General features: G+C 38.8%; 1 pseudogene; it reads right to left on the bottom strand.

Moving 5' to 3' along the window:
* Positions 1–23,883: 23,883 nt before the first annotated feature.
* Positions 23,884–27,193, bottom strand: LOC125964760 (DNA-directed RNA polymerases I, II, and III subunit RPABC4-like; annotated as a pseudogene).
* Between the last annotated feature and the right edge of the window lie 270 nt (positions 27,194–27,463).

Below are 27,463 nucleotides of genomic sequence, written 5' to 3'. Positions count from 1 at the left end.
TGTTGAGGATCTTTTCATGTACCTGTAGGCCTTCTGTATGTCTTCTTTGGAGAAATGTCTATTCAGATATTCTGCTCATTTTGAAATTGGATGGTTTGTTTTTTGCTTTTGAGTTGTAAGAGTTCTTTATATATTTTGGATGTTGGCCCCTATCAGATATGATTTGCAATTATTTTCTTCTATTCAGTATGTTACCTTTTCATTTTGTTGATGGTTTCCTTTGCTGTGTAAAAGGTTTTTAGTTTGATGTAGTCCCACTTGTTTATTTTTGCTTTTGCTTTTGGTGTCAGATTAAGAAACTCATGGCCAAGACCAATGTCAAAGAGATTATCGCCTGTGTTCACTTCTAAGAGTTTTATGGTTTCAATTCTTACATTAAAGTCTTTAATCCATTTTGAGTTAATTTTTTTGTATGGGGTAAGATAGTGGGCCAGTTTCATTCTTTTGCATGTGGCTGTCCAATTTACCCAACACCATTTATTGAAGAGATCGTCCTTTCCCCATTGTATATTCTTGGCTCTGTTGTTGTAAGTTAATTGACCTTATATGCATGAGTTTATTTTTGGGCTCTCTATTCTGTTCCATTGATCTGTGTATCTGTTTATATGCCAATGAAATAATCTTTTATTTACTGTAGCTTTGTAATATAGTTTAAAATCAAGGAACTTGATGCCTCCAGCTTTTTCTTTTTTTCTCAAGATGGTTACTTAGGGTCTTTTGTGGTTCCATACACATTTTAGGATTGCTTATTCTGTTTCACTGAAAAATGCCATTTGAATTTTGATGTTGATTGCATTGGGTAGTATGGACATTTTAAAACATATTAAATAAATAAATAAATTAATTAATTTTGGTTGTGTTGAGTTTTAGTTGCCGCACGCAGGATGTACGTTGTGGTGCTTGGACTTCTGTCTAGTTGTGGTGCGTGGGCTCCAGAGCTTGGGGGCTCTGTAGTTTGCGGCACGTGGTCTCTCTCGTTGAGGCGCCCGAGCTCAATAGTTGTGGCATGTGGGCTTAGTTGCCCCACGGCATGTGGGATCTTAGTTCCCCAACTGGGGATTGAACCTGCATCCCCTGCATTGGAAGGTGGATTCTTTACCAATGGCTCACCAGGGAAGTCCCCTAGTATGGACATTTTAGCAATATTAATTCTTGTAATCCATGAGCACAGAATATCTTTCCATTTTTTTGTGTATTCTTAAGTTTCTTTCATCAGTGTCTTGTAGTTTTCATTATATAGGTCTTTCAACTCCTTGGTGAAATTTATTCCTAGGTATTTTATTTTATTTTTTGATGCAGTTGTAAATGGGATTGTTTTTTAAATTTCTCTGCTGTATAGTTCATTATCAGCATAAAGGAATGCAACCAATTTGTGTATATTGATTTTTTTATACCTTACATATTTACTGAGTTTATTTATTAGTTTTAGAAGTTTTTTTGTAATTAATTTTAATTTTATTTAAAAAAATTTTTATTTTATATTGGAGTATAGTTGATTAACCATGTTGTACTAGTTTCAGATGTATAGCAAAGTGATTCAGTTATACATATACATGTATCTATTCTTCTTCAAATTCTTTTCCCGTTTAGATTGTTACATAATATTGAGCAGAGTTCCCTATGCTAAACATTAGGTCCTTGTTGGTTATCCATTTTAAATATAGCAGTGTGTAGATGTCAATCCCAAACTCCTTTGGTGGACTCTTTGGAGTTTTCTATATGTGATATTTATATTACGTTGTCTGCAAATAGTGGCAGTTTTACTTCTTCCTTTCCAATTTGGATGCCTTTCGTTTCTTTTTCTTGCATAATGAACTCTGGCCAGTACTTCTAATATTACGTTGAATAAAAGTGACAAGGTTGGTCGTCTTTGTCTTGTTTCTGATCTTCGAGGAAAAGCTTTCAGCTTTTTACCATTGTCTCTGATGTTAGTTGTGGACTTGTCATAATGGCCTTTATTTTGTTGAGTTATGTTCCCTCTATACCCATTTTACTGAGAGTTTATCATAAATGGATGTTGAGTTTTGTCAGATGCTTTTTCTGCAGGTACTGAGATGATCATATGATTCCCTTTTGAAAACATCATTTACTGCTATTTCCAGAAACCTCTTTCCACACAGGACTAAGGCAGATATTAATGTGGCCTGGAAGGAAAAGAGATATCATTCTATTGAGTCTGCATACCTCTCTCCTTCCAGGAATCTTTCTTTGCAAAAAGTTTTTTCCCTTTCCCCACATACAGCTGAACTTTTGCCAATAGATTAAGGCCAATATCATCCCTCCAACTCTGCACAAAGTACTTATTTCTATCAATGTAAAAAATATATCCACCAATCCAGCTAACTTTTTGATGCATTTCAAGTAAGTTACAAGCATCAGTACACTTGTCCTTAAGAATTCAGAATGATATTGTTAGAGTTTAATAGTTTCTTTTTATGTTAAAAATTTTATATACCATGCAATGCACATGTCTTGTGTGCCATTCAAAGAGCTTTGACAAATGCATACACCTGTAGTCTGAACCTTATCAAGATGATATTTACATCACTCCAGAACGTTCCTTTATGTCCTTTTCCAGTTGATATCTACCACCAAGTTTCTGTTTCCTGAGCAGCAGCTGTTATGTTTTATATTAACCACAGGTTAGGTTTGCTTGTTCTAGAACTTCATACATATAGTGTCTAATTAGAGTGTGTACTGTGCTGTGTAAGGATTTTTCCTTCCTGAGGTAATATTTTTAGATCCTTCCATGATATTGCTTGTATCTGTAGTCCATTCCTTTTTATTGCTGAGGGGTATTCTGTTGTGTGACTTCACTGCAGTTTTTAATCCATTGTCTTCCTAATGCACATCTGGACTGTTTCCAGTTTTTGGCTATTGTGATTAAGCTACAGTGAACATTCTTGTGCTAATCTTTTTGTAAAGATAAGCTTTTATTTCTCTTGGGTAAATTCTTATGAGTGGAGTTTCTCAGTCATAAGTTAGTCTTAGGTTTAGTTTTCTTTGTAAACAACTTTATTAATATATAATTCACGTTCCAAAATGCCATAAAATTCACCCGTTTAAAGTGTACAATTCAGTGGTTTTTAATAGATTCACAGAGTTGTGCAGCCATCACCACAATCAGGTTTAGCATTCTTCTTTATCACTCCCCGAAAAACCTCTTGTAGCAGTCACTCCCTGTATTAGTGTGCTAGAGCTGCCATAGCAAAGTACCGCAAGCCAGGGGACATAGATAACAGATATTCATTGTATCATAAGATCAAGATGTTAGCAGGGTTGGTTCCTTATGAAGGCTGTGAGAGAGAATCTGTTTTATGCCTCTCACCTAGCTTCTGATTTGCTGGCATTCCTCGGCTAATGGAAGCACACCTAATCTCTTTAGCACTTGTTGTCCAGTTACACCCTTAGAGTTCTCTCCATAGCGTGCCTTCTCATTTTTTTTTTTTTTTCTCAATATGGGTAGGCAGAGAATTCTCCAGATCTTCAAGTTCTGGTTCTTTTTTTTTTTCTAAACAATTCTCTCTTTAATTTATTTCCTTCCGTTTGCATTTTAATATAAACAGTAAGGAGAAACCAGGCCATGCCTTCAACATTTTGCTTAGAAATTATCTCTGCTAAACACCTGAGTTCATTATTTGCAAGTTCTAATTTTCATTTAACAACACAATTCAGCCAGATTCTCTGCCACTTTATGACAAGGATCTCCTTTCCTCCAGATTCTTGTTTTTCATTTCTGTCTGAGACCTCACCAGAACTGCATCCATCATTTCTAACCTTCTATTCGTGATGACATATGTATTCTTTAAGATGACTGAAGCCTTCTCTACAGATCTCCCCTTTTCTTTCTGAGCCCTCCCTAGAATATCCTTTAATGTTCATATTTCTACCAAGATTCTTCTCAAGGCAATCTAGACTCTCTTTGTCATGCACCTCAAAATTCTTCCAGTCTCTACTCATTACCCAGTTACAAAGCCATTTCCACATTTGTAGGTATTTGTTATAGCAACACCCCATTTTCCAGTAGCAAAACCTGTATTAGTGTGCTAAGGCTACAATGACAAAGTACTACAGGCTGGGTGGTTTAAACAACAGAAATTTATTGTTTCATTGTTCTGAAGGCTATAAGTCTAACATCAGGATGTTGGCAGGGTTGGCTGGTTGTGAGGGCTTTGAGAATCTGTTCCTTTTCTCTCTCTCCTGTCTTCTGGGGTTTGTAGGAAATTCTGGTGTTCCTTGGCTTGTAGGCCTCTGCCATCAGCTTCATACGGCATTCTTCTTGTGTGTATGTCTCTCCAAATTTCCCCTTTTTATAAGGACATCAGTCATATTGGATTAGGGCCCATCCTAATGACTTCATCTTAACTAATTATATCTGCAATTGATCTAATTCCAAATAAAGTCACATTTCGAGGTACTAGGAGTTAGGAGTTCATTATATGAAATTTTGGGGACATGAATTTAGCCCATAAGACTCTCCATATCTTTCCATCCCCGCTCAGCCTCAGGCAACCACTAATCTACTTTTTGACGATTTGCCTGTTCTGCACATTTCATATATATATGGAATCATACATAGCATGCTATGCAATATATGCATGCAATATATGCTATTTTGGACTGGTGTCTTTCACTTAGTATAGTTTTTCAAGGTTCATCCACGTTGTAGCATGTATTAGTATTTCATTTTTAAGTTGCCAGATAGTCTATTGTATGGATGTATATTTAATTTTATAGGAAAACTTCAGAACTTTTTCCAAAGTAGTTGTACAGTTTACACTTTTACCAATAATGCATGAGAGTTCCGGTTTCTCCACATCCTTGCCAGCATTTGGTATTGTCAGCATATTTAATTTTTAGCCATTGGAGTGGGTATGTGTAGTGGTATCTCACGTCATTGTAGTTGGCATTTTCCTGATGACAGTCACTTTTTAATGTGATTCTTGGCAGTGTCTATATTTCTTTTGTCAAGTGTTTATTCAATTTTTTGCCCTTTTTATCTTTTTTTTTCTTTTTATTATTGAATTCCTAATTCTTCTTTTTCTTCTTAACAGTATGTTTTGGTGATCAGTAGTTTTAAATTTTGTTGAAGTCAAATTTATACGTGTTTTTCCTTCTGTGGTTATTACTTTTTGTGTCCTAAGAAACTTTTGCCTACCCCCAAGTCACAAAAATATTCTCCTCTGTTCTTCTGTGACCTTTAGTCTTTACGTTCTGTTATGATATATCTAGAGTTCACTTTTGAGTATGATGTGAGGTAGGGTCATATGAACAAAGTAAATAAATATCCACATTCTGTATGAATATTAAGCAGTTCCAGCAGCATGTATTGAAGAGATTTCTTTTCCCCTTCGGATATCCTTGGCAACTTTGTACAAAGTCAAATGACAGTAAATGTTGATCAACTTCTGGGTCCTTTATTTGGTTCCATTAGTCTGTTAGTCAGTCTTTAAACAGTATCATGCTGCCTTTCTTAATATAGTTTTATAGTAAGTCTTAAATTCATACAGTGTTAGTTGTGCAACTTTTTTTTTCTATTCCAGTATCATTTAAAACTTCTAAGTCCCTTGCATTTCGATATCAATTTTAGAGTCAGTTTGTCAGTTTCTACAAAAATTCTGCTGGGCTTACGATTGGGATTGCAGTGAACCTACGGGGTCATTTTAGAAAGAATTGAACCTTAACAGTATTGAGTCTTCCAATTCATGATGAATATAGTCTATCCAGTCATTTAGGTCTTCTTTTATTTATTGCAGTAGTGCTTTGTAGCTTTTAGTGAAGAGATCTTGCACATCTTTTCTCTCCTTGTTAGTCCAGTTCCTATTACTCCATATCCTTGTCAGCATTTGCTGTTGTCAGTATTCTGGATTTGAGCCATTCTAATAGGTGATGTTTTAATTTTTAATTATCTGATGACATGTGATATGAAGCATCTTTTCACATGCCTATCTGCTATTTCTACTTCTGTGGAGAGGTGTCTGTTAAGACTTTGGGCCTGTTTCATAATTGGGTTGTTCATTTTCTTATTGTTGAGGGTTTTTCCTCCTGCTCTATTGAGGTATTGCTGACATATAACATTGTATAAATTTGAAGTGTACAAAGCAATGATATATATATATATATATATATATATATATATATATCTCAAAATAATTACACAGTAGGATTAGTTAACATCTATCACTCACATAATTACATTTTTTTGTGTGTGTGGTGAGAACATTCAAGGTCTACTCTCTTAGCAACTTTCAAGTGTGTAATACAGTATTGTTAACTGTAGTCACCATGCAGTACCTTAGACCCCCAGAGCTTATTCATATTATAACTGGAAGTTTGTATACTTTGACTGACATTTCCCCATCACCCTATTCCTCAGCCCCTGGCCACCACCACTCTACTCTCTGTTTCAATGAGTTTGGCTTTTATATATTCCACATATATATAAGTGATATCATAAAGTACAATATTTGCCTTTGTTTGTCAGACAGATTTCACTTAGAATGATGCCCTTGATGTCCATCCATGCTGTTGCAAATGGCAGGATTTTCCTCTTTCTCATGGTTGAATAATTTTCCATTGTATATATAGGCCACATCTTCTTTACCCACTCGTCTGTAGACAGACACTTAGGTTGTTTCTGTATCTTGAATGTCGTGAACAATGCTGCAATAAACAATTGGGGTACAGATATCACATTGAGATTCTGATTTCAGTTCTTTTTGATATGGGATTACTGGATCATATGGTAGTAATATTTTTAATTTTTGAAAGAACCTCCATACTGTGTTCCATAGTGGCTGTACAAATTTTCCTTCCCATCAGCAGTGCAGAAGGATTTTATTTTCTCCACATCCTTGCCAACACTTATCTCCTGTCTTTTTTATGATAGCCATTGTAACAGGTATGAAGTGAAATATCATTGTAATTTTGATTTACATTTCTGTAGTGATTAGTGATGTTGAGCATCTTCTCATGGACCTGTTGGCTATTTGTATATCTTCTTTGGAAAAATGTTTATTTAGGGCCTCTGCCCATTTAAAAATCAGATGATTATTCTTACTATTAATTTTTGCTGTTGAATTCTATGAGTTCCTTATATATTTTGGATATTAACCACTTATCAGATACATGATTTGCAAATATTTTCTCCCATTCAAATTGAAGAACTTGGGGTGTTTAACCTGTAGTGTTTCCCTACTCTTGGAGAAATTAGCATGTGTCCTCCATATTTTCAGCAAATTGGCAGCTGGATTCAGAGGCTTGACCTGACTCATGTTTGAGTCCTTTAGCTGTCTGTACTGTAGCTGGTGGTGTGTGTGTGTGTGTGTGTGTGTGTGTGTGTGTGTGTGTGTGTGTGTGTGTGTGTTGTATCAGGAGGCCCATAATGTCTGGTTGTCTGTCTTTCAGAGATAATAGCAGCTACTGATGCCCAATGACTAGATTAATACAATGGGGGTTGTATGTTGGTGATACTGTAATTAATATGTCTTTTTCATTGCTTAATTGTATTGTATACAACTCAGTAAGTTTGGTGACTAGTTTATACCTGTGAAACCATCACCACCATCAGGACCATAGACGTATTCATCACATACGGAAGTTTCCTCTCACCTCCTTTATTATTGTTGTTGTTGTTGTTATTATTACTTGTGATAAGAATACTTAGCATAGGATCTAGCCTCAGAAAATTTTAAATAGATAACTCTGTATTGTTAGCTATAGGTACTGTGTGTAGCAGAACTTCAGAACTTATCTGTCTTGCATAAATGAAACTTTGTACCCTTTGACCAATGTCTGCCCGCTTCCTCCACCCGTCAGGCCCTGTTACTATGAGTCTGACGTTTTTGAATTCCACATATAAGTGAGACCACACAGTATTTGTCTTTCGCTGTCTGATTTATTTCACTTAGAGTATGTCCTCCAGTCTATCCATGGGTCACAAACAGCAGGATTTCCTTCTTTTTTAAGGCTGAATTTATTTTGTATATTGATGTATATCACATTTTCTTCCTGTGTGTTTGTGTTTTTCACCTTTATTGAGGAATGACTGACTGATAAAAACTGTATACATTTAAGGTATACAATGCGATGTTTTGATATAATATACATTGAATTGATTACCACCATGAGATAATTAACATATCCAACACTTCACATGGTTATCCTCTTTTATTGTATGGTAAGATCACTTGAGATCTACTCTCCTAGCAGATTTCAAGTATATAATACAGTATTATTAACTATTTTTATTAACTATAGTCACCATGCTGTACATTAAGTCTCTAGAACTTGTTCATTTTATAACTGGAAGTTTGTTCCCTTTGACTAACATCTCTCCATTCCCCCACCCACCATACCTTGGCAACCACCATTATACTATCTACTTCTTTGAGTTTTACATTTTTACGTTCCACATATAAATGAGATCATACAGTATTGGTCTTTCTATGTCTCACTTACTTGACTTAGCATAATGTCCTTCAGGGCATTTGTCCATGTCATTGCAAATGGTATAGTTTCCTTCTTTTTAAGGCTGAATAATATTCTGTTGTGTGAATATACATACACATATATATATATACATATATGTATGTGTATATATATATCACAATTTCTTTACCCATTTATCCATTGACAGACACTTTGGTTGTTTCTGTATCTTGGCTAGTATGAATAATGCTGCAGTGAACATAGGAGTACAGATATCTCTTCAACATCCTGATTAAACATCATTTCCTTTGGATATATACTCAGATGTGGAATTGCTGGATCTTATGGTGGTTCTGGCTCTAATTTTTAAAGGAACATTGATAATCTTTTTCATAATTACTCTTTCAATTTACATTTCTCCTAAAAGTGTACAAGGGTTCCCTTTACTCCATATATCTACAATATTTGTTATTATTATTATTTTGGTAATAGCCATTGTAACAGGTATGAGGTGATATCTCATTGTGGGCTTGATTTGCATTTCCCTGATGATAAGTGACATCGAACACCTTTTTTTGTATCCCTTTTGGCTATTTGTATATCTTCTTCGGAAAAATATCTATTCAGGTCCTTTGCCCATTTTTAATTGCTTTGTTATTATTTTGGGCTGTTGAGTTGTGTGAGCTCCTCATGTGTTTTGCGAGGAACTTATAAACCCTTACTGAGTATAGGGTTTGCAAATATTTTCTCCTATTCCGTAGGTTGTCTTTTCACTCTGTTGACTGTTCCTTTGCTGTGCAGAAGCTTTTTAGTTTGATGTAGTCCTACTTGTCTAATTTTGCCTTTGTTGCTTGTGCTTGTGCATATCCAAGAAATCATTACAAAGACCAGTCTCATGAGCTCTTCCTCCATGTTTTCTTCTAGAAATTTTACAGTTTCAGGTCTCATGTTTAAACCTTTAATCTATTTTGAATTGATTTTTTTCTATAAATGTACTCTTTTGCATGTGACTATCCAGTTTTCCTAACACTGTTTGTTAAAGAGACTATCCTTTCTCCATTGTATAGTCTTAGTACCCTTGTTGAATATCAGTTCTCTCTCTGTGGGCTTATCTCTGGGCTTTCTGTTCTCTTCCACTGTTCTACATGTCTGTATTTATGCCAGTACCACACTTTTAAAATTATTATAGCTTTGTAATATATTTTGAAGTCATGAATTGTGATGCCACCAGCTTTGTTTTTTTTGCTTAAAATTGATTTGCTATTCAGGGACTTTCGTGGCTCCATAAGAATTTTAGGGCTCTCTCTTCCTTCCCTCTTTCCTTTCTTTAAAAATTATTTTATCTGTTTAAAAAATTTTTTAAACTGTTCTAGGATTGTTTTTTCTATTTCTGTAAAAAATAACTTTGGGATTTCCACAAGGATTTTACTGAATCTATAATTTGCTTTGGGAATTATGAACATTTTAGAAGTATTCTTTCAGTCGATGAACAGGGATTGTCTTCTGTTTATTTGCATCTCCTTTAATTTCTTTCATCAATATTTTGTAGTTTTCAGTGTACAAATCTTTCACCTCCTTGGTTAAGTTGTATTCCTCAGTACTTTGTTCTTTTGATGCTATTATAAATGGGATTGGTTTCATAATTTCTCTTTTGAATAGTTTGTTGTTAGTATATAGAAATGCAACTGGTTTTTGCTTATTGATTTTGTATTCTGTAATGTAGTGAATTTTTTTTTTACTAGTTCTAAATTTTTTGCGGGCATCTTAGGGTTTCCACATATAAAATCATGTCCTCTGCCCACGGAGATAACTGAATCTGAGTTGTTTCTCATTCAAACCTGGAAACATGTTCACTGGTACAGCAATGTCCAGTCAAATATTTTTTAAAAAAGAAACAACTCAAAGAATGGGAGAGAATATTTGCAAACCTATATCTCTTAAAGGTTTAGTGTCCAAAATATACCAAGAACTGACAACCCACTAATGAAAAACAGCTAAATTAAAAAATAAGTAAAGGATTTGAGTAGACATTTCTACAAAGAAAATATACAAATGGCCAATAAAACACTGAAAAGATGTTCAACATCATTAATGTTGCAAATTAGATGCAAATTAAAATACAAATTAAAACTACAATGAGATGACTATAATAAAAGATATGGACCATAGCGGAGTATGTGAGTATGTGGAGAAATTAGAACCCTCAAGCACTGCTGGTGGGATTGTAAAATAAAGGATGAAGCTGTGGAAAATAGTTTGGCAGCTCCTTAGAAATTTAAACATAGTGTAACCATAAAACACAGCAATATACCCAGGTATATATCCAAGAGAATTGAAAATATATCCACACAAAAACTTGGATGTAAATGTCCGGAGCAACATCATTGATAATAGCTCCAAACTAGAAACAATCCAAATGTCCATCAGCTGATGACTGGATGATTAAAAGGTAGTGTATCCATTTAATAGAATACTGTTCATCATTTGAAAGGGATTACGTATTGATGCATGCTACAACATGGATAAACTTTGAAAAACCTTGTGCTAAGTGAAAGAAAACACAAAGAGTCACATGTTGTTTGATTATATTAAGTGTCCAGAATAGGTAAATCGATAGAGACAGAAAGTAGATTAATAGTTGCCAGGGTCTGAGGGGAGGGGAGAATGGGGAATGACTGCTCATGAATACAGAGTTTCTTTTTGGGGTGATGGAATGTTTTGGAATTGGATAGTGGTGATGGTTGCACAACTTTAGGAATATAGAGAAAACCACTGAAATGGTACACTTTAAAAGAGTGAATTTTATCTCAATAAAAAGAACAAGAACAATGAGGGAAATCTTGAATTTCCAGGTATTACAGGTGATCTAAGGTAGTACATGCATCAGAAAAGATGTCAGTAGATAATAATACAAGTCCCAGTGATAAGCCCAACAATTAATATATATTTATTATGTAATATTGGTGGATTTTAAAATTAATTTGGGAGGGTTAGATTGATTATTCAATAAATATGCCTGTATAATTGGTTACTTGGTTAAGTGTGAGGATGGAATCTTAGCTCCCACCATATGTGAAGTAATTTCCACATAAACCCGTACATAGGTCAGTGATCAGAGTGTTCTGTAAACCACAGATGATGATGGAGCAGCCTCCTTTTCACCCTGGCCCTTCTTCTAATCACCACTCACTTTCCATTTCTTCAGTTCCCCAAATTTTCTGTGTTCTATAAACCTCCTTCTACCTTCTTTAGATCAAACACAGTCTTCAAGTAAGAGTTTATAGTAGGTTAAATCCCTGGGGGGCACCACCTTATGGATGTTGCCCTAACCATAAATTCTCCACTTCTCTCACATTCTTTGTCTTATGGTACAATCTTCCCTTGTCAAATTTATTTTCAAACTCTTGGAAGACCTTGTATTCTTTTTCATTTATATTTTCATAACTTTGAAATGAAAGGTTTCCTTCTTACCTTGAGGAACAACAAGGCAAGGACCCCAAGGATGGAAAGCAAGACCCTCATGGTTGAATAAGTCAGAGAGAATCCGTAACTTGGATGAAGAGAACTTCTTTCTGTGTTCAGTACTCATGAAGTGAGTTGCTGTATGATTATTGAACCTTACAGTGGTAAGAACATTTCTGTGTTCCAATGAGCCTTCATATCATGCAATGGACATGACCATCAGTCATTCAAGAGTCCATTTGTCAAGTGTTGGCAGCGTGTAGGCAAAGACAGTAGGATGCACAGCACTTAAAGAGAAATAGCCACGGTGAAGGAAGGAGACATATTCTGTTGAAAAATCATTGTCTTATGGTTCCTGGAGGTTAAGGCAACATTTATAGAGTAAAAACATTCAATTTATTTCGCCAATAATAGGAAGGGAAGCACTAGATATAATAGCATGCCTATTTATTAATATTATTAATTTGGGGGAATGTACATTAGCAGACTTCAGCAATGAAACTGTATTTGAAGCCATACACAGGCTAGTGAGATACAGAAAAGCTTTTGTTTGATTGCCTCTTTGTCCAACCAACTAATGAGATCAACTAATTTTTATATCTAAAGTCTTAGTGAACACACACTGTTTACACATCACAGTCATATGCAGTGTGAGGGAGACCAGAAAGGAAGAGTGGACCTTAGATGCACTTGGGAAAGCAAATAATACAGGAAAGACAATGGCAGTGCAACTTGAGCATGTGTCTGACAGAGTGGCACAAGTACCTTGTAGACCCTAAAGAAATGAACACAGAGGAACACCGAAGGAGTTTGGGCGGCCTAGGGAATGATTAAAGAAGACATGAGCTGGCTCCATTGGCAAAATTCTCTGTACATTTTATGGGTTGAAAATGGTTTAAATCAGTATACATCCAAGCCAGATGCAGGCAAGAGGAATGAACAGACTAATCAAGTCACAGTACTGGGTGGTAGAAGAGTCAATTCCCAAAAGTTCACTGCTGCAACATGATGCAGGATGCGTGAAATGGAGCTTGGAATGTCCATTTCAGTAAGCACAGTGGGTCCCTACAGCATGAAGCAAGCACTTTTTGGCTGGTGTGCATATAGCCCCAGGTTTTGCTATAAGCATGGTGACTTCTTCCGTAAAAGTCGCATTTTCTGTATTTCAGAAGTCTTTTAGCCTTGAAGCTATCGTAGAATTCAGAGAAGATTTCCTTCTTTTGACTAGTGTCACATTTGACCTAAGATTCATTAAGTATTTTTCAGTCAAACTCACTGAAAAACAGTCAGCTATTCTGGACTCATACTCACCACCCCAAGAGCTGCTCCCCTATCCTGTTTGTAAAGAAATAGGTCTCACTTTCCAAACCAGGATCAAAGCAATTCAGGAAGATACCCATGTAATTAAATTCAACAAATACTTACCGAGTAACTTCTGAGTCTAAAACACTTTGCTTCATTTGGTGATGACTTACACATTCCTTTTGTGCTGTGATAATATATTTATATGCACTTGTTGTTGCACTTGTTGATTACTTGCTCAGTGAATAGTTTTTGCCTGTTTTAATAAAAAAGACATGAGTAAGAATGCCAATTTTAGAGACTGCAAAGCGCATTCACATTCATGATCTTATTTGGTCTTCGTAATTTCTTAGACGCTCTTACTCTGGGTTGAGTAACTTTTGTCAATACCAAGAAGGAAGCTCCTTTCTTCCATGGCTTCCTCTGGGTACCCCTTCCACTCCCAATGGAACATGTAGTTACATTATTTGAGCAGGTCCTCCCTGGCTATTGAGGCTTTGCAAATGACATCTTGAACTAAGCCAGGGATGGAGGATTGGTGGGGAGATGGGGGATTGAGGTCCTGGAAGAGGCAACGTCACAAGCCTTAGCCTAAGGAGGGCCAGTGAGGGGGCTTAAAGCTCTGGGGATGACTTTCCCTAAGCCTGGGTTCAGGTTTTTTTTCTCCTCTGAGGTTGCTGGGGCAGTGGCATCTGGGAACAAGCCTCTCCCAGTACCCTAAAAACACACAGAGGGGTCTTCGGGTCATTGGGGAATGTGCTGGTTCCCGATGACTACTCCGTTTACTTAAATCTGACTGGCTGGGGATCTTTCGCACCTCTGATCATGAAAAGCTTTGGAAGCATAGGTTACATTGCAAAGGAATCACATTTATGAGCACACATCGTTGAGTTCCCTTATGGAACAGTAAGGGCAGAATTTTCATCGATGCTTTGACATTTTCTATAAAATTGTTTCTCGTCCAGGCAGATTTGGAGACAGGAGATGGGCTTGGAAGGCTGCCCAGGGAGCCCAAGAACACTGGGTGACTCATGGGCTGGTAGTCAGGGACATCAAAGGAAAGGTCAGAGGAAGGTTCATTGCATTCAGGGGGTGGGTTGGTGGGCACCAGATGAGTGTTGAAAGGTAGCTTATCACCAGATTGCTCAGGGCCTCAGTAGAGAAAGATAAAGCACTTTGACAAAGCCCTTTCCTTAAAAGAACACAGAAGAGAAAATCAGAGAGCTATCAAGCTATCAAAGTACAAATTGTTACAAAAGAAGGAAGAAAGGAGTTAATTTTCCATGAGATAATAAATTAGACTTAGGAATTATTGGGTTTTACTATTGAACTTAGCTCTCCAGGAAGTCAATAGATACTCAGATAATTTATAATCGAGTGTTCATTGTTTACCTTCCTTCCCTGTACTCAGTAGTATTGAAAGCTTTGGAGTCATTGCAGCATCAATTGTTTCTTTTTCTTCTCGTTGCTGCAATCTTTCTAAATTTATTGTTTCCTTACCTTCAGTCTGTAAACATCCTCAAGTTCCTGTGCTTTGAAAGCAAAAGATAAAATAACATTCCTCTCTTTAGTTTACTTTTTACATAAGACCCTAACGTTCCCCCTTTTGTCTCAGGAAAATAGTAGTATGTTCTCTGTTTCCAGTTCTTTCCATTCATCATTCACTCCTTCCCCCCCCCCAATATTTATTTATTTATTTATTTTGGCCGGGCCGGGTCTTAGTTGTGGCATGTGGGATCTTCATTGCGGCATGCGGACCTTAGTTGTAGCATGCGGTTCCCCAACCAGGGACTGAACCTGGGCCCCCTGCATTGGGAGCGTGGAGTCTTACCCACTAGACCACCAGGGAAGTCTCTCCGTTCACTTCTTACCCTACAGGTTTCTGACATCTTTTATCTTTCTACTGAGTATACTTTTGTTAAATCGCTAATAACTTTCCCTCTGTGTAAAAACATATAGATATAATACATACACACATAAATATGTACATAGATACCTATGTACTATATGTGTATTTTATTTTTGAATTCTCATTCCTAAATAATACATTTTAATTTTAAAATTGGAAAACCCATAAAATTACTAAGATGATAATAAATATAATGCATTATTCTACCACTTAAAAGATCATTGCTCTTTTGGTTTATTTCTTTTCCATTAAAATAACAGATAGAGAAGTGTTGAAATATTATAGAATACTATGAACTCTCTATACCAAGTATCTGAATGAAGTGGACACTTTTGGGGAATTATATGTCAATAAAGTTGGCCAATAAAATAAAATTGCAAGTAGTTGAAGTTCTATCCTTTCATTTTCAAAGGGTGCTAGAATGAGCAAGATTTTATGCACAACCTTCAAGGAATAGATAATTTCTATTTTGTGATAATAATTCAGATGATAGAATAAGCTGGATGGCTACTCAACACTTTTAAAAAATAAATTTATTTATTTATTTATTTATTTTTCACTGTGTTTGGTCTTTGTTGCTACACATGGGCTTTCTCTAGTTGCAGCGAGCGGGGGCTACTCTTCCTTGCGGTGTGCGGACTTCTCATTGCAATGGCTTCTCTTGTTGCGGAGCATGGGCTCTAGGCACGTGGGTTTCAGTAGTTGTGGCACACGGGTTCAGTAGTTGTGGCTTGTGGGCTCTATAGCACAGGCTCAGTAGCTGTGGCGCACGGGCTCAGTTGCTCCGCGGCATGTGGGATCTTCCCGGACCAGGGCTCGCACCCATGTTGCCTGCATTGGCAGGCAGATTCTCAACCACTGCGCCACCAGGGAAGCGCAACACATTTTATGAAACAGAATAGCCACAACATAGATATGTCACAAGGCAACATATTAGTTATATATTATTGCATGACAAAATACCCCAAGAGGTAGTGGCTTAAAACAACAAACATTGACTACCTCACGGTTTCTGTGGGTCAGGAATCTGGGTGTGGCATAGCTGGGTGCTGTTGGCTCAAGGTCTTCCCTGAGGTTGCAGACAAAGCTGTCACTGGGGTTGCGTGCTCTTTTGAAGGCTGGGAGAAGGCTCTTTCTAAATTCACTCACGTGGTTGTTGGCAGACCTGTCCTTTACCACATGGGCCTCCCCATAGAACTCGTGGCATGGCAGCTGGCTGGCCCAGGAGCAAGTGATCTGAGAAGGAGTGAGAGAGCAAAGCCAAAATGAAAGTCAGCCTTGTAATAATCTAATTTTGAAAATGGGATCCCATCTCATAACATATTACTCTATTCATCATATCTAAGTTGGTAAGTCCAGGCCTCACTCAGGGGGACAGGTTTGCACATTGGTGTGGACCTAGGGGCGGGAATAGTTGAGGATTATCTTAGAAGCTACTGACCACAGACAGCAAAAGATAAAAATAGCCAATCTAACCTATGAACATAGATACAAATGCTACAGAAACTATTATCAAATTGAATCTAATCTCAAAGTAAAAGAATAACACATCATGACCAAGTAGTATTCATCTGGGAAGGAAAGGATGAGCCAACATTAGAAAATCAATTTATTTAGTACACTAAGTTATTCCATGTTTTGAGCACTTAATATGTGCCAGGCACTGTCATAAGTCCTGGGAATACGGTAGTGAACAAGGCAGAGAAAATTCTTGCCTTCAGAGGACGTGGAGAAAAGGGAACCTTCGTGCACTGTTGGTGGGAATTGGTGCAGCCACTGTGGAAAACAATATGGAGTTTCCTCAAATAATTAAAAATAGAACTACCATATGACCCAGCAATTCCACTTCTGGGTATATATCAGAAAAACAGAAAAACACTAATTAGAAAAGATACACGTACCCCAGTGTTCATAGTAGCATGACTTACAATTGCCAAGGTATGGAAACAACCTAAGTGTCCATCAACAGATGAATGGATAAAGAAGATGTGGTGTACATGCATACAATGGGACATTATCCAGCCATAAAAAGAAAGAAATTTTGCCATTTGCAGCAACATGGATGGACTTGAAGGGTATTACGCTAAGTGAAACAAGTCAGAGAAGAACAGATATATCACTTACGTGTGGAATAAAAAAAAAACTAATGAATATAATAAAAAAGAAGCAAACTCACTGATACAGAGGACAAACTAGTGGCTACCAGTTGGGAGGGGGAAGGGGGCAGGGGCAATATAGGGGTAGGTGATTAAGAGGTGCAACCTATTATGTATAAAATAAGCTACAAGGGTATATTGTACAACATGGGGAATATAGCCAATATTTTATGGTAACTATAAATGGTATATTATATACCTGTAACTTATGACATTGTACATCAACTATACTTCAATAAAAAATTTTTTTCCAGTAAAAGAATTCTTGCCTTCATAGACTATATTTGTAGTAGTGGGGAACACTTCACACACACAGGATTACTTAAGAAAAGATACCTTGTGTGATAACAATAAAATAGGAGCGTTTTCACAAATTTAGGATAAACATGGTTAATGGTATTCTTAGTATTTTTCTTAGATGCAAGCTCTGAGACAAGGATTTTAACACCAGGAGTTCTTTAGGAAGGTGATCCCAATAAACACCCATAGAAGAGTGGGGAAATGAGACAAGGAAGAGAAGAAACTGAAAAAGGATGACTTTGAAGACAGTTACCATTTTGGGCTACTGTGTATCATTCCCATGGTGAACTCTGGAATGAAGTGTAGATGATCCTACAGAGTTGTGCCAGTGAAGGAAGAGGCAGCAGGGGTGTTTATCTACACAACTCCTTATACATCATTGATTAACTGCTTCCAAGGAGACTAACTGCTTCTGGTACGCTGTGGTTCTCCAAAAGCCCTAAGGAAAAAGGCTCTGGGTAGTCACAGTAAGCACCCCGCTCTGTGTAGAGAAGAAAGCCAAGGGATAAGAACAGGACAGCAACAGTGTGTGCTAATGTCCACCCCTTGCACCACTCAGATTCTCTCTTGCCCCATCTTAAACCTATTTCGTCTTGTCCCTGATTTTTTAAGATTGTGGCTAGTTATAACTCAAAAATATTAAAACACTAGGGTTAGGAAAGTTACAGGCCTTGCTACTTGCAGTTGGTCTTGAGGCCATGGTTGATGTTCATTATCTTTCTTCATTATTCTTGATATCCCTCGCCCACGAGCAGCACTTCTGTTGATCTGTTGCTCGCCCTGTGTCGTATGCTTTCGTATGTTTTCATGTTACTAATTAGCATCTTTTCACTTCAGCTTGAGGAGCTCATTTCACCATTTCTCGCAAGGCAGTGCTAGTGGTGACCAACTCCCTTAGCTTTTGTCTCTCTGTTAAGTCTTTATTTCTCCTTCATGACTGAAGCATGACTTTGCCAGTTAGAGTATTCTTGGTAAGTTGGTCTGGTGGCTACATGCTCATGGTCATTATGCAGCAACATGGCGTGTTCCATCTGGTGGAGGTTTTAGTATCCGCAAAACAACTCAGGAATATGTGTTAGATACTGTTATCTATGTCCTTCAGGGAGGAACTAAATATTCTGTGACTGCTGTATGGCTGATCTATCATTTAAATTGTTACCAGTTCTCCTGGCCCAGCTGCCGTCTTTTTTTACTACATGTTCACATTCTCTCAATCATTAACTCTTGAGCCAGCCTTCTGTGACACAGGGGAGGCCTGGGAGACTAAAGCTGTTCTACAAACGAGGCAGGTATAGGACATAGGAGAGTCTGTCCTAGGAAGACCCCATAGCGTCCTGCTTGGTTAAACTGTGAACATGGGGGTGCAGATGTCTTTTTGCGTTAGTGTTTTCTCAAAACAGCTATTTTGATTTTTTTATCATCTAGATCACAATATTTCATGAATTTGAGCTAGGTTGTTGGAGAATTACTATTTTCTTTCTTGGTGATGGCGTATTTCCTTGATGATTTTAAAAATTCACCGGTTGGGGCTTCCCTGGTGGCGCAGTGGTTGAGAGTCCGCCTGCCGATTCGTGCCCTGGTCCGGGAAGATCCCACATGCCGTGGAGCGGCTGGGCCCCTGAGCCTGCGCGTCCGGAGCCTGTGCTCCGCAACGGGAGAGGCCACAACGGTGAGAGGCCCGCGTACCGCAAAAAAAAAAAAAAAAAAAAAAAAAAAAAAAATTCACTGGTTGTCTTGAGCTGGGAACTGCTCATTGGTGCAGCTGTGTCTGGGCTTCTCTAGGATTTTTATGGGCCGACCTGTTCAGGATTCTTGCTCCCTCTTGTGGCCGAATTCTAAAGCCTTTATGTTTTCTCTTTTCTTACAACTCACCAGGCTGGCTGCTGGCAACTTGTTTTTGTTTTCCAGAAAGTGGCGCTAAAGCTCCAGTTTGTGCTGATCTGCATTTCTGCGAGCACTTTAGTCACTGGACCTGCTCTCCCTGCAGCACTCGGGAGCAAGTTCAAGGGTCTGGCTGCAGAGTTGGGGGAGGTGTGGGTTTAGCACGCAGGGTGTTGGGGTGCCCACGATCCTGGTGGGGAGACCCTTGGGTGGGGAACTCCCAGAGGCTTACGTGCAGCAGACTTCCTGCTCAAATCCTGAAGCAGCCAGCAGGGACTGTGTCCCTTTAATGCCCTTTGAAACTCTTTTAGGCTTCCTTCCCTCCCTCCCCACAGACAGGAAGCTGCAAATACCTCCTGGAGTCTTTGCCAGTTACCTTCAGTTGGGGTGTTCTGTTTGTGTTGTTATTAACTGAGGTTTTCTCTGTCTTTGTATCGGCACATTCTCCCCCCCCGCCCCCCCTCCCGCCCCAGCTCTTCTTGCTTTTCTCTTTTGGCAGAATTCTCAAGTTTTTATGTCTTCCTTGGTTTTTACAACTCACCAGGCCAGGCTAGCTGCTGGAAACCTCTCTTTGCTTTTACAGAAGGTGGTGGTGTACCTCGTGGTCTATTTTCTCAGCACACCCCCGTCCATGAATTTTGCATTTTCAAATGTGTGGGAGTAAAAGTGTACACTGAAGAGAAAAATGCATATGCTCTTCTAAACAAAGGAATCGGCAGATAGTTATTAGACGAAGGGAAAGGTAAAATTAAGGCACAGGGTTTTCCCAATTAGATAGTTCAAAATTAGTTGTAATAAATGCCTAAGGAATGTCACAAGCAGACAAAGCAGTGACCTTGAAATGATATGATTCCCATCAGAGATTGAACGTGGCTTTGTGTTTAATTCTAGGAACTACATAATTGAAGCATCAACCAATGCTTCCTCTTCTTAAGAAACTGACCCCAGTGGCTAAGCTCAACCAACGGTGAGGATTAAGGGTATCTCACAGGGATTGAGCCCAAGCACTAGACGGGTCTGGAGGTGAGAAATGTGTTGACAGTGATAATGCCAGGAAGTACAAAGCTGCCACCCCCGTGAGCTTATGTCAGATATGCTTTCAGCAACTTAAAGACGTTTCCTTCTATCTCTATCTGATTAAGGATTTTGTTAAAGGGACGTATGCTGAGTTCTATCAATTGCTATTTCAGTGTATATTGAGATGATCAGAGATTTCTCTCCTTTAATATGTTGATATTCATTCCTTAATAGTTGTCTTAATAAACTGTGGTCTTGTGTTTCTAGGATAAACTCTTGGTTCCAGCACACTAGGCTTTCAATACAGAGAGTGGATGGCTCACATTGCTAATGTTTATTTAGGAGTTTTGCCCTTATTTTAATTGCCAGATTAATCATTTCTTTCTTCTTTGTGTGCTATCCTTTTGGATATCCTGTGTGCTTTTCCTTTTTAAAATTGGGTTAAAATACACATAACATAAAATTTACCATCTTAACCATTTTTAAGTATACAGTTCAGTGGTATTAAGTACATTCACATTGTTGTGAAGACACCTCCATAACTCTCTTCATCATGTAGATTTGAAATGGAGGTGAAACTCTATACCTATTAAAGAATAACTCCTTATTCTTCCTACCTCCAGTCCTGGCCATCACCATTATACTTTCTGTCTTTATGATTTTGACTGTTCTAAGTAACTCATATAGTATAGGTATATAAAATATATTATAATACAGGTATATAAAATATATCCATCTCCCTGTTGATACTATGTAAAAAAGATTTTGTTCTTCATTTGACTTGTTCTTTAAAATGTTATATAATTCAGTGTAACAAGATGGCTTTGCTAACAAAATATTATGCTCATCTCTTGTAAAATTTTCTGTATACATGAATCAACAAAATCAACCTAAATCTGAAAAAAAATATGTTCTACAAATATAAGCACTATACAATAACTTAAATTCAGTTTTAGTTATGTTTTCTCTTCCTGAGTTTACTTAATTAACCTAAATAAAAAAGTTTCCATTTACTTAATATAAACAACACTTGTTACTCCTTTTCTTAAATGTTTAATTTTCTGCAAATGTAACAAAAGTTTGAAATTTAGGAATGTTGAAATTTTAACTTTTATATCCTACAGTATTTAACTCACATTTTTACCTAACACATTATGCTTGCATCATAAATATTTTAAAACCATTCTTCCATATGGGTACTTCTATTTAATCTTCTCTGCCTGTCCAGTAAGTGTTTGGGACTTGACAGTATATGTCTGTAGCAGATACTCCTTGCTAGCTATTAAAAAAATTGCCATTGAATTTTGCTTGGGGCTCATAATTAGACTATAATCCCACCCCTTCCATGCAGGGCGGCAAGGCCATGCCACTGAGTTCCAGACAGGGAATGAGAACAGAAGTGATGGGTATCCCTTCCAGGGCTGGCCCATAAGAAGCTTCTGTGTATATTCCTCCATGTTCTTTGTTCCTTCTATTTAGTGGGATAAAGATGACCTCTGTTACATTGGAAGCCACGTGTTAAAGACGGCAAAGTCTCTGTCAGCTGGCTTATGGAATGACCACATGGAGGTAAACTCAGACTGCCAGAAACACCTTTCCTAGACTGTTCATGTCAGCGTGAGATTGGTGAGATTTTGCAGCATGTTTATTACTCTGTATTACTATAACTAGTGTTACCAATTAGTGCCTCAATTCATTATTTGAGGTGAGACAAAAGGAGACAGTAGAATAAGGGTGAGTACAACAGAGTATTTAAGAATGAGGTCCCCCCCGCCCCCCCACTGTTATAACCTCTTTACTTACTATGAGAGGGGTACAAGTTTGGCTCTAAGGTGCCTAGCAATGATGAGATAAGGAATTATGGCTAGTAACCAAATCACAGTATAAGAAAATAAATGCAAGCAATTTCACAAGATGAAACATGAAGTATGATTCTGCAGGAATTTCTCTTGCCATTCAACCTAAAGAAGTAATTGTGTAAAAGTGTTTCCCAAAACCTTTGGGACAGTAATCTTACAGGGCTTCAAAGGCTGTTTTAAATAATAATACCCAATATATGGTGATGTCATTATACTAGAGCTCTTGGAGCATGATAGTACTTTGTATAGTATGGAATAAATTTATAGAGCTTAGTGTTTGAAAACACAGGTGTTTTCAAAAATAGGCATAGATAATTTTTTAAGTTAGAATGTATCTAATCTTCAAAATGAATGTTAAGGAGGCCAACATGACATTTCCACAGTGATGGAGTCCCGAAACAAATGGAGTATAGGTGTGACCATCAATTCCATATCCCTAGGATCAAGGCAAAATTTTAAACCTTTATCCAGTAATTCAGTGTAAACCAGTCCCTATTATTTTTGTATACTGAAAGCAGAAATTTTTCACCTGAGTCAAAGATTACGCCTGGCAGACTACACCTGCCTTAACAGTCAGCTTCATCCTCTTATGGTTGATTTTGCCTCACAGAAAGCCACCATTACAGTTTCTTTTTTTTTTTTTATAATGTTGCTTTTTTTGTTTCTTTGGCTTTAAAAAAAATTTTTTTTAATTTATTTTTGGCCACTCCACGCAGCTTTTGGGATCTTAGCTCCCCAACCAGGGGTCAAACCCCTGCCCCCAACATTGGAAGCATGGAGTCTTAACCACTGGACCGCCAGGGAGGTCCTACATTTTCTTTTTCGTCTCCCAATATTAAAAAAAAAAAGTCAAGCACTGTATACAGATATACAACGGCCTACACCAAGTAACAAATGAAAAATGTAACTCGAAATTATGTATGCACACTGACAGTAGGTGCAGTGGTATATTCTACACAGAATGATGCTAGAGGGCTTACAAACAGTTGATGTCAGTGGTTTCCAAGGAACTTGATCAGACCTTTAGAGGCCCTAGAAACCTTTTTTTTTTTTTTTTTTTTTTGCGGTACGCGGGCCTCTCACTGCTGTGGCCTCTTCCATTGCGGAGCACAGGCTCCGGACGCGCAGGCTCAGCGGCCATGGCTCACGGGCCCAGCCGCTCCGCGGCATGTGGGATCTTCCCGGACCGGGGCATGAACCCGCGTCCCCTGCATCGGCAGGTGGACTCTCAACCACTGCGCCACCAGGGAAGCCCCAGAAACCTTTATTTTTAACAAGGGCCCCAGATGATTGTAGGTTTCGATCAAAAGTGTGGTTTGGCAATTCACTTTTAACCTTCATTGTGTGTTAGATTACATATATAATAAAATTAAATTACAAATCATGTAGTTGAACAAAAAGTAATTTTCTTATATAAGCTATTAATTGATACTTAAATATAATATGGCTCTTAAAATGAAATCATGTTGGTAGTTGTATTCTTAAGGATGCTAATAAAAAAGCCATACAGCAAAAAAACATTGACAGCAAATCAAAATACCAATGATGTTCCTCTGAATTCCATGTTTCATCCAGCATCAAAAACCACCAATCTTTTAGTCCTTCTCTTTACATTATTCTGTATCTACATGCTCTGCATCTGATTGCATCCCTGGATTTTATTTTCTGTGACATATTTTCTACAGATGTATATCATTGTCTGTTGCTTTGGGGGTTGAATGTCCTTCTGGATGTCCACTGTTAGTCTCCATGTAGCATGGAGAAACTTCTCACTCTGCACTTCCAAACAGATTCTGGCTCGCTGCTTTGTCGCTAAGATATTTTATTTTTATCAATTTGCAGAATCATCTGCCCACCGCCTTTCTCATACAAATACAATTCCAGACATTCTCTCCATGACTTTTCTTGTCTTTTTTTTTTTTTACATCTTTATTGGAGTATAATTGCTTTACATTGGTGTGCTAGTTTCTGCTTTATAACAAAGTGAATCAGCTATACATATACATATGTTCCCATATCTCTTCCTTCTTGCGTCTCCCTCTCTCCCACCCTCCCTATCCCACCCCTCTAGGTGGTCACAAAGCACTGAGCTGATCTCCCTGTGCTATGCGGCTGCTTCCCACTAGCTATCTATTTTACGTTTGGTAGTGTATATATGTCCATGCCACTCTCTCACTTTGTCACAGCTTACCCTTTCCCCTCCCCATATCCTCAAGCATGACTTTTCTTATATTAATGCAATTCCACACAATAAAGAATACAAAAATAAATCATGTATTTCAGTATAATGTTGAACATCCAGTGAAATTCTCTGGTTTTGTTTATGTTTCTTATAGACTTACTCTAAATAATGGATGCAGAGACATTTGTATTTAAATGATTTTTACATGCTGATAAAATCCCATGACTTTTGGTCATTGAGGTAATGAAAAAATCCTAAATCAGATACTACTCTGTATGGAGTCTATAAAAGTAACTTATGGAGCAGCATATAGTTCAGAGCAGACCAAAAAAAAATCCTTTTCTTTTTAATGTCAGTTGGCTAGTTGGTAAGGAAACTGGTTTAACATTATTTATTTATTTTCCTTTATCTCATCAATTCTGATTTTCTACAGTAAGTTAACACTATCAATTCTTTGTGTTTTCTAAAGACTGCCTACCTTTCTATATACACAAAACGAAGTCAGTTATTTGTGTATTTGGTTACAGTAGACTGTTTAAGTTGAAATAAACATTTGCATTGTGACAGTTTCTGTTTTTTTTTTCTCTTGATGTTGAACAATTTTGACTGCTTTTAAAGGGCATACAGCCCTAGCTGTCTTCATTTCTGCTCTGTCAAAATCATCGCTGTCAGGGATAGACAGGTCATCAGTGCATTTTATGTGTTGGAATGGTTTGTTCTGCAGATTTGGTACTATGTGCAACACAGACTTGGAGTTCTAATTCTGATAAAAACTATGTGCCATGAACATCCAAACCCAGAAAGGACAAAATGTGATTTGGCGTCTGGTAACATGCTGAAAAACAGCATTCACACAACTGTATCTTATATCAAACATTGAAAAGATGGCTTTTGATATAAAATTTAAAGTGATTGAAATTGAAAATATGTTTAATATTATTAAATGATTAAAAACTTTATTCTTTAAACTCAGGTAGGTGGTAGCCTCCAGTTAAGATGATACTTTTAATGTTTGAAATTACCTTTTGACACGTCACATTTATATAATCTAATCCCTTTTTACAGGAAATAGAATACTAAGCAAGAATTTTAGCTGTCAGCAAAAAATTTCACTATGATACTTGTATCTCTAGGAGTAAAAGAAGATGTAAGAATAATAAATTAAGAATATTCCCAGGGCTTCCCTGGTGGCGCAGTGGTTGAGAATCCGCCTGCCGATGCAGGGGATACGGGTTCGTGCCCCGGTCCGGGAAGATCCCACATGCCGCGGAGCGGCTGGGCCCGTGAACCATGGCCGCTGAGCCTGCGCTTCCGGAGTCTGTGCTCCGCAACGGGAGAGGCCACAACAGTGAGAGGCCCGAGTACCGCAAAAATAAACAAACAAAAAAAAAGCAACAAAAAAAAGAATATTCCCAGAAGGGAGACCTTCAAGATGGCGGAAGAGTAAGACGTGGAGAACACCTTCCTCCCCACAAATACATCAGAAATACAGCTACATGTGGAACAACTCCTACAGAACACCTACTGAGCGCTGGCAGAAGACCTCAGACCTCCCAAAAGGCAAGAAACTCCCCACGTACCTGGGTAGGGCAAAAGAAACAAGAATAAACAGAGACAAAAGAATAGGGACGGTACCTGCACGAGTGGGAGGGAGCTCTGAAGGAGGAAATGTTTCCACACACTAGGAAGCCCCTTCACTGGCGGGGACGGGGACGGGGGCGGGGGGGGGCAGCGGGGGAAGCTTCAGAGCCACGGAGGAGAGCACAGCAACAGGGGTGCGGAGGGCAAAGCGGAGAGATTCCTGCACAGAGGATGGGTGCCGACCGGCACTCACCAGCCCGAGAGGCTTGTCTGCTCACCCGCCGGGGTGGGCGGGGCTGGGAGCTGTGGCTCGGGCTTCGGTCGGAGCGCTGGGAGAGGACTGGGGTTGGTGGCGTGAACACAGCCTGAAGGGGGTTAGTGCGCCACGGCTGGCCGGGAGGGAGTCCGGGGAAAAGTCTGGACCAGCCGAAGAGGCAAGAGACCATTATTTCGGGGTGTGCGAGGAGAGGGGATTCAGAGCACCGCCCAAATGAGCTGTAGAGACGGGCGTGAGCCGCGGCTATCAGCGCGGACCCCAGAGACGGGCGTGAGACGCTAAGGCTGCTACTGCAGCCACCAAGAAGCCTGTGTGCGAGCACAGGTCGCTATCCACGCCTCCGCTCCCGGGAGCCTGTGCAGCCCGCCACTGCCAGGGTCCGGGATCCAGGGACAACTTCCCCGGGAGAACGCACGGCGCGCCTCAGGCTGGTGCAACTTCATGCCAGCCTCTGCCACCGCAGGCTCTCCCCACATTTCAATTATAACTACCATACCCCTCCCTCCCCCTGGCCTGAGTGAGCCAGAGCCCCCGAATCAGCTGCTACTTTAACCATGTCCTGTCTGGGCGGGGAACAGATGCCCGCAGGTGACCTACAAGCAGAGGCGGGGCCAAATCCAAAGCTAAACCCCAGGAGCTGTGCAAACAAAGAAGAGAAAGGGAAATCTCTCCCAGCAGCTTCAGGAGCAGCGGATTATGAGCCTTGAAAACAAGTGGGGCTTAGGGAGAGAGCCAGAGAGCTATAGGAAATTGAGACTTTACGTGTATGGGCTCATGCACAAACTCACTTGCTCTGAGTCCCAGCTCAGAGGCAGAAGATGGAAAAGAACCTGGCATTCTAGCCAGCCTGCCAGGACTATCCTAGCATGCCCCCAGGCCCACAGCTGGCTCTAGCTCCAGCCCTTCTGCCAAGGTGGCGGCCCCTGGCGGGCCCCAGGAAAAGCCTTGGCCCATGTCAGGATCCAGCTCCAGCCCTGTTGCCCAAACCACTGGGCATATGCAGTCTACATACGGGTGCACCTGCACAAGGCCATAACTTCAAGACTGGCAGAGGCAACTGTATTGCCTAATTCATAGAAGCAGACACAGAAAGTCAAACAAAATGAG

The sequence above is a fragment of the Orcinus orca genome, chromosome 6 (assembly GCF_937001465.1).
Source record: "Orcinus orca chromosome 6, mOrcOrc1.1, whole genome shotgun sequence".
Taxonomy (NCBI): Eukaryota; Metazoa; Chordata; class Mammalia; order Artiodactyla; family Delphinidae; genus Orcinus; species Orcinus orca.
This window is presented reverse-complemented; position numbering and strand designations above follow the sequence as displayed.